This window comes from Theropithecus gelada, chromosome 3 (genome assembly GCF_003255815.1).
Source record: "Theropithecus gelada isolate Dixy chromosome 3, Tgel_1.0, whole genome shotgun sequence".
NCBI classification, from domain to species: Eukaryota; Metazoa; Chordata; class Mammalia; order Primates; family Cercopithecidae; genus Theropithecus; species Theropithecus gelada.
The window spans coordinates 60,771,385-60,778,438 of record NC_037670.1 but is presented as its reverse complement, the minus strand read 5'-3'; the positions used below and the strand labels follow the sequence as shown (position 1 = coordinate 60,778,438).

Sequence of the window (7,054 nt, the reverse complement as noted above, 5' to 3'; positions counted from 1 at the left end):
AAAGAAAAATGCTGTATGATTCCACTTAGGTGAGGTATTTAAGACAGTTAAATTCGTAGAATCAAAGAGTGGAATGGTGATTATCAGGGGCTGGGCAGGGAGGTGTAAATGGCCAGGTAATAACTAGGGCCGTAGTGTTTTAGTCAAGCAAGATGTAGAGGAGAAAAGATACTCTCTTTTCCACACTCACGCCAAGGTCCATGGCAGACAACCCTGTGACAAGAGATATATCAGCAAAAGAAAAGCATAACAAATTAACTTAACCAAAGTTTTACATGGCATGGCAGCCTTCAGAAATGAAGACCCAAAAACTCAGGACAAACTGTATTTTTATGTGAAGTCTGATGAAAAATGTGAATAGATGTGGAGAAACATAGTTGGACTAAAAGGGCAGGTGATCTGGTACTAATAAGCTGGAGGGAACTTAGCAAGGCCTCTTTGTTGAGATTATTCTTGACTTTTGGGTATACAGTGAGATCCCTGTGAAATGAGGGTCTTAAGATTTACTTCCAGATTAGCTAGGTCAGAGAATTCTTTTCATGGCCTTAAAGGAGAAAGCTGAGAGAAAGTCAGAGAATGACTCTCTGGTTCTATGGTTTCCTCAATTTCCTCAGTTTAGAATAGTCAGTATGCCCAGGTGCCATATTTTGTAATATGTTGTTCTGAACCCTAAGAAAGATTAGTAAGCTCTAGAAATCTGCTATACAACATTGCACCTATAGTAAACAATAAGGTACTTTGCACTTAAAAATATGTTAAGAGGACAGGCTTCATGTTAAGTGTTCCTGTCATACACACACTGAAAAAGACTTTGGTGTCCATTAAAAGGCAGGTATTATACAATTACTACCACCCTAATGCCAACCTCTGTAATTAGGAAATACTAAAAGAGACTTCCTAATTTTCTAGTCTTTCCTCCCTTTTCTGTCTAGCATACAGTTTTATTTTTTAACATAATATATTAACCACAGCACTGTAAACCAGAAATTTTTTTAAAAAATCAGAATCTACTTTTAAAGAGTTTATTCAAACAAAAAGCTGAGAATGTCCATTTGGGACACATAGACTCCAGAGAAAGGGGTTCAGTGCTCTTAAGTTAAAAGTTACATTCTTGCTTGTAGGCAGAAAAAACAAATGTTACAGGATTGCAATATTTTCTATGCAAGGATGGTTTGAGAATTAACAGCAAATTAACTAGTTGCAGTTTGTTTCCTTTTCCCAATGGCTGCCTTTCCTTTCCCTTTCCCTTTTTTTTTTTTTTTTTTTTTGAAATGGAGTCTCGCTGTATTGCCCAGGCTGCAGTGCACTGGCATGATCTTGGCTCACTGTAACCTCTGCCTCCCAGGTTCAGCCTCCTGAGCAGCTGTGATTATAGGCGCCAGTTATCATGCCCAGGTAATTTTTTGTATTTTTATTTTTAGTAGAGAAGGAGTTTCACCATTTTGGCCAGGCTGGTCTCAAACTCCTGACCTCAAGTGACCCACCTGCTTCAGCATCCCAAAGTTCTGGGATTACAGGCATGAGCCAGCGTGCCTGGCCTTCTCCTTTCCTTTTTCCTTCCCTTTTCCTTTTCCTTTCCCTTTCCTTTCCATTTTTCCCTTCCCCTTCACTTCCCCTTCCCCTTCCCCTTCTGTTTCCCTTCCCCTTCCCTTCCCCCTTCCCTTCCCCCTTCCCTTTCCTTCCCCTTCCCCTTCCATTCCCCTTTCACTTCTCCCTTCCCTTCCCCCTTCCCTTTCCTTCCCTTTCCTTCTCCTTTCCTTTCCTTCTCCCTTCCTTTCCCTTCCCCCTTCCCTTCCCTTTCCTTCTCCCTTCCTTTCTCTTTCCCTGTCCCTTCCGCCTTCCTTTTCCTTCCCCTTTCCTTTCCCCCTTCCCTTCCCTTCCCCCTTTCCTTCTTCCTTCCTTTCCCCCTTCCTTCCCTTCCTCCTCTACTTCCTTTCTCTTCTCTTCCTTTTTCCTTTCTATTTCTCTTTTACTTTCCTTTTCCTTTTCTTTCTTTTATTTTCCTTTCCTTTCTTTTTCTTTTTTTTTTTTTCCCCACATCAGACAGGTAATGTGCCAACATTGAGCGAGGCGCATCTCACACAAGAGCATGAAAACCCAGTTATCCTGCTTATGAACTACAAAGGGGTCATTTTCTTTTCTTTGCGGTGATTTTTATTTTCTTTTCAACTTAAAAAGGTGTATTAATATTCCATCTAAAGACAATGTGGTAGCCATGAAGTCTGTGTAAGAAAGGTAAGAGAGAAATTCATTTATAATGATGATCAGCAGTGACGTGAAAAGGAGTCTTCCCTGGCATCCGTGAGTCCTTTACAACATTTAGAAAACTGTGCAGATAAGGAATAAGAGTAACTTATAATCAGGGAAAAAAGGTTACAGCTGCCTCAGGTATAGCTGCCTGCCACCTGACACAGACCCCATAATCATATTCCTTTAAGGCTGAAAATAATGAGTTCTAATAGCGTGTGTGTATTTTTTATGTATATATGTGTGTGTGTGTATATATATATATATATATATATTTTTTTTTTTTTTTTTGAGATGGAGTCTCACTCTGTTCCCCAAGCTAGAGTGCAGTGATGCAATCTCAGCTTACTGCAACCTCTGCCTCCCATGTTCAATGATTTCTCCTGCCTCTGCCTCCTGAGAAGCTGGGACTACAGGAGCATGACACCACCACGCCCAGGGAATTTTTGTATTTTTAGTAGAGAGGGGATTTTGCCGTGTTGGCCAAGCTGCTCTCAAACACCTGACCTCAGGTGATCCCATTGCCTCAGCCTCCCAAAGTGCTGGAATTACAGGCATAAGCCACTGTGCCCGACTACAGCTTAGATTTTGAATAACTGATTTCCACAGTGTTTTAGACATGTTTTTAGAACACCACCCCACATTTAAAAGAAGTTCATGACATTGTATAAAACGATTAGAATCATAATATTGTTTTGCAGAATGAAAGTTGATATTCATTGAAATAACTTAATATTACGACCAGGTAGTAACTCTAGACCTGAGATTAAAGACTTTGGGATAGGAAGACAGAGAGCAATGTGACTAATTATATGTTGAATCAATCATATTTAGGATAGAAAATATAACTCTATTTTTTTTCTAAAAAGATATAATCTTTAAGCAAGATTTTAGGCCCCAATACACCCAAAAATTCTCATGAAAAATAAACTTAGATGTTTCATTTTCCAGATACAAAATTCATATTGAATAAATCAATCTTTTAGAAATCTTGCACAAAATAGAAAAAGAAGAATAAGAATGAAATAATAGAATTGCTAATATTCAGAAAGCATTTAGTCTTTTTAAGAGACTGGGGGGTAGGGTCAGACACTATACTAAGTTTTACGTATATTAACTCACTATTCACAACACTTCCACTAGTGAGGTGCTATTATCCTGCTTTCATGAAGGTGGAAACTGAGGCACAGAAGGCAGGTGGTGTGGCTCCTGAATCAGAGCTCCTGAACTCGAAATCCTATGTCCCTTCCACATAGACCTTCATGAATGTGTCTAAAATTAGAGTACAATTGTCATCCAATGAAAGACTTGTTTTCTCAGAGGATGAAATGTAAGAGGTAGAATGAGAGAGTGAGGATTTGCTAAGGGGGTTGCTGATATTCTTATCCGGTACTTTTTAGGGAAGGAAAACACCACCAGTTACCCAGTGAGTTATTTTATTTTGCATTGAGTTTCTGGTCAAACCTTGGTGGCTGTTTGCTGACAGGGGCTTCAAGGCTCAAGTCATTTTGATACTTTCTTCCTTTTGCATGATAAGCACACTTTTATTACTAAGATAGAAACTAATGACAGTTTTTCTCTTCTGGAAATCTTTCAATGAATTTACCTCATTTGAAATTTCAAATATTTGAAATACGTTTTTTAAACTGAGATAGTCTCTCACATATAAAAATAAAACCAATAGAAAGCAAAACTACGATCTCAATTTCATTATGATTTTGGCGTGAATTTGGTTTGCAATTGTTGTATCCCTTTTAAGTGAAAAGTATGGCATCAAATAAAAATCATGTCTTGCCTTTCTGGACATAAATAAATTAAAAGTGAACTAAAATTGCTGAAATATCCATTAAAAAATGAGAGGTACTCCTTTTCTCGGGAAAATCAAAGCATTTTTTTTTTTCAACTAGGTAATAAAGACACTTAAATGAATTTATTTTAAAGAGCTTATTTTCAATATGAAACACTTTTTGTCAAAAATAATAATAGAGTGATTTAAGTCAATTTTGCTATTAGTATTCAAGGTCAAAAATATTAGCAGAACTGCAAAGAAGAAAGATTTAACTTACCTGTCAAAAATATAAAATTTACCATGGAAAGTTGCTTATTACGAACTGGTTTGAAATGTTGAGACGTTAAGCGTATGTTTAGTGGTGCTTAGCATCAAAAACTTGCACGCAATCTGTTCATGTGAATCGTCTGTTCAAGACTTTGGGGTGATTAGACATGCTTAATGAGCAATGAATTTAAGGGAGCTTTGTTAAGCACAAAAAGTGCACTGGTCAAGAGGTCTAATTGACGAGACATGAAACATTTGGTCAGAAGTTCAATACAGAGATGGATTCATTTTCAACTCAGTTTGATCTCTTCAGTTCTGCTCTTCCATCTGGGGGATTCTGGAGAATATGTCCATGTATCTCTGCACTAAAAAAGGTCTGTTGTGGCCATGTTGAAAGGAAAATTGACTAGGAGAGTTAATTAATTTCTATGTACAAAATGACAGACATTAAAATAAGCTGGTTCCTTTTTCTCCATTGAAAACTCTCAACTTACCTCTCATTGACAATAGCTTTATTTAAAGCATGTTAGTTTGGATCTTCCACAATGCATTTTGAACATAAAAATTAAATTCAAATGAAAGTATGTACCAAAAAAATCAACTCGAGTTTTAATTCTGCCATTTAGTAGCTGAATCATATTGTGTAAATTGCCTAACTTTTAAAACAATGCAAAATTCGTCTATAAATTGAAGATTCCATAATCTGTGAGGATCATTCCAACCTTAGAATTCTATAATCTGTTTGCTATCTGTGAGACTGGAGATAATTTAACTTCTATGAGTTTGTTTTTCCAAGATTGAAGGCTGTGTGTGTCCAGATCTAGTCAGGACAGCAGAACTGGCATTATAGACTATTCACAGGAGATGTTGAGTGCAGGTCATAGAGATGCAGGTATTGAAAGGCTGAACACTCAACAAAGGGACTGCACAGCTGAGGTTTGGACCTTTAAGGAGACCCATTTTGCATCAAGTACTCAGAAGGTCAAAAAACAGGCATAGGAATCAGCCACCAAGGGATCCTTGCCAGGAACTAAGACACAGGAAAGAAGTGCCTTATTCCCTTCTCTCAGCTCTGAGTCTCCCTCTCAGGTCTCCCACTGGCCGCAAGAAGTCAGTTGGCAGGGAGTGTGGGAAGTGAAGCTTGCAGCACCCAAACCCAGCCTCACAGAATACACCAGAGTGGGTTCGATGCTGAGAAAAACTGAACCAACAATTGCATAAGGGGAAGACATGTCTTTTATTCAATGAGTCCACCTGATGATTAATATTCTGAACACTGGGCCCTTGACTATGGTGATGATGATGGGCTGAGTCTGAAAAGAGAAACAGCGAAGGGAGATGGGGTGGCAGAGTTTTATAGGACTTGTGTAGGTAGTGGAAAATTACAGTCAAGGGGTTGTTCTCTGGTGGGCGGGATGGGGGGTCACCAGGTGCTCAGCAGGGAGCTTCTGAGACTCATTGTCCAGGAGAAGGAATTTCACAAGATAATGTCATCAATTTAGTTAACTCTTCTTCTTGAATTGATGCCTTTACTGTTATGTAATGGCCTTCTTTGTCTCTTTTGATCTTTGTTGGTTTAAAGTCTGTTTTATCAGAGACTAGGATTGCAACCCTGCTTTTCTTTGTTTTCCATTTGCTTGGTAGATCGTCCTCCATCCCTTTATTTTGAGCCTATGTGTGTCTCTGCATGTGAGATGGGTCTCCTGAATACAGCACACTGATGGGTCTTGACTTTTTATCCAATTGGCCTGTCTGTGTCTTTTAAGTGGGCCATTTAGCCCATTTACATTTAAGGTTAATATTGTTATGTGTGAATTTGATCCTGTCATTTTGTTAGCTGGTTATTTTGCTCGTTAGTTGATGCAGTTTCTTCCTAGCACCAACGGTCTTTACAATTTGGCATGTTTTTGCAGTGGCTGGTACTGGTTATTCCTTTCCATGTTTAGTACTTCCTTCAGGAGCTCTTGTAAGGCAGGCATTGTGGTGACAAAATCTCTCAGCATTTGCTTGTCTAAAGGATTTTATTTCTCCTTCACTTATGAAGCTTAGTTTGGCTGATTATGAAATTCTGGGTTGAAAATTGTTTTCTTTAAGAATGTTGGGCCAGGTGCGGTGGCTGATGCCTGTAATCCCAGCACTTTGGGAAGCTGAAGTGGGTGGGTCACGAGGTCAGGAGATCGAGACCATCCTGGCTAACATGGTGAAACCCTGTCTCTACTAAAAACACAAAAAATTACCCGGGTGTGGTGGCGGGAGCCTGTAGTCCCAGCTATTCGGAAGGCTGAGGCAAGAGAATGGTGTGAACCCAGGAGGCGGAGCTTGCAGTGAGCCAAGATTGCATCACTGCACTCCAGCCTGGGTGAGAGAGCGAGACTCTGTCTAAAAAAAGAAAAAGAATGTTGAATATTGGCCTCCAGTCTCTTCTGGCTTGTAGAGTTTCTGCTGAGGGATCCACTGTATGAGGTGTATCCAGCTGTATGAGGTGTCAGTTGGCCCCTACTGGGAGGTGTCTCCCTAACAGTTAGGCTACTTAGGTGTCAGGGACCCACTTGAGGAGGCAGTCTGTCTGTTCTCCGATCTTAAGCTCCGTGCTGGGAGAACCACTGCTCTCTTCAAAGCTGTCAGAACCACTGCTCTCTTCAAAGCTGTCAGACAGGGACATTTAAGTCTGCAGAAGTTTCTGTTGCCTTTTATTCAGCTATGCCCTCCCTCTAGAGGTGGAGTCTACAGAGCCAGGCAGGCCTCCTTGAG

General features: G+C 39.7%; 1 pseudogene; it reads right to left on the bottom strand.

Moving 5' to 3' along the window:
- Positions 1-2,037: 2,037 nt before the first annotated feature.
- Positions 2,038-2,129, bottom strand: LOC112621988 (annotated as a pseudogene).
- Positions 2,130-7,054: the final 4,925 nt, after the last annotated feature.